We start from the raw sequence: 1,526 nt of genomic DNA, 5'->3' as shown, positions 1-1,526 counted from the left end.
TAAGAGGACTCTTGGCTGCTCTGGTGTGGGAATTGCTATGGGGAGCCTGAGTTAAAGTAGAGCGAGTAGGTAGGAAACCATCCCAGAAACCCCAGGGAGAGAGCCTAGTGGATAGGCCCTGGTGATGGAGGCAGTGGAAGGTGGCCAAAGTCAAGATTTGCTTTGAAGACAGAACCCTGGGGTTTGCTACTGTGAGATAAGGCATGTGCAGGTTGACCCTGCTGTTCTGATTTCCTGATATGGAAATGAGGATAGGCAGNAAGCCTCACAACTCNTCNTGTGGTNCCCCTTCCTCACTACCTGAAGCCCAGACTTCCCATGATAGCTCCTAGGGTCNGAGACGCAGGCTGGAGGAGGGGGTCAGAAAAGGTTTCATTCTATCTAGTGCTTGCCCTTGGCCACCCCTTGCTCTCCATCTGGCTCTCATCTGGCTCTGCATTATCCCATGCTTCANTCCTCTACCACAGGCTCCACCTTCCCTAGAGCTTCAGGCCTCNGGAGGCCCTGGGTCAGCATCTGTTCTCTGTTCTGCCTTGACCTTCTGCCTCTTGGCCTGGTCTCTGTAGTATTCTGTGGAGTCCAGAACCTCCTTGGCTGACATCCCTGAAGATCCCCATGGCTCCCGGAGAGAGCAGAACTCAGTTCAAGCCCTGTATGCCGTCTCCCTCAATGTTGTGTACTTCATGAGGAGTAAGACTCTGACTTTCCATGAGAGCCTAACTCCTACGACGCGCAGACACACCTCTCTGTATAGCTGGACACTTAAGGTGCTCTACAGTTGCTGGTTTCTGAGTACCGGTTTATTAGCAAACACCTCGTTGAGTACCTGAGAATCACCCAATCCCCAGTGTCAGGGAGTGCCACCTCATGGTTTCTGAGTACCGGTTTATTAGCAAACACCTCATTGAGTACCTGAGAATCACCCAATCCCCAGTGTCAGGGAGTGCCACCTCATGCTCCCTGTGGGACCTGAGAGGAAACACTAGGATATTATGGTAAACATCTGAGTAACCTTTGCTCTCCAACCTTTGGAGAAGAAGCTGTTTCAAGTGTAATCAGGAAAGGTCTTCCAGACCCAAGTCTTTCTTAACTTCTTGCATGAAGCAGATCAACACTAACTCTGGCCTACAGGGACTCCAGGGAGCCTATCACACATCAGGGGTGTTCAGAGCAACCCAATCCTAGCGTATAAGGACTGACTCCAAGGTACCNTGAGACCGAGGAAAGTAAAGGAACCATTATGGTTACATACCGCTCAATTTGGGGGGTGGGGGGTGATTGGCTGGCAGGAGGATGGACTGAGGGGTAGCCAGGCCAATTGGATCCTGTAATTTGATTCAGAAAAAGTGATGAGTTTATGAGTTAGGATAAAAGTTACTTCATCCTTACCGTAATGGAACTGGCATATAAAGACAATACCAAAGAGTCAGCTACATCTTCAGAGCCAGGGATTGAGTGTACAGCCCTACGTTATTCTAATGGTTTTATCACTGTTGTTTACTCCCAAATTGTGCAAGAAAAAAAAA

This window comes from Mus caroli, chromosome 6 (assembly GCF_900094665.2).
Source record: "Mus caroli chromosome 6, CAROLI_EIJ_v1.1, whole genome shotgun sequence".
Lineage (NCBI taxonomy): Eukaryota > Metazoa > Chordata > Mammalia > Rodentia > Muridae > Mus > Mus caroli.
Note: the sequence above shows the minus strand (reverse complement) of the source record.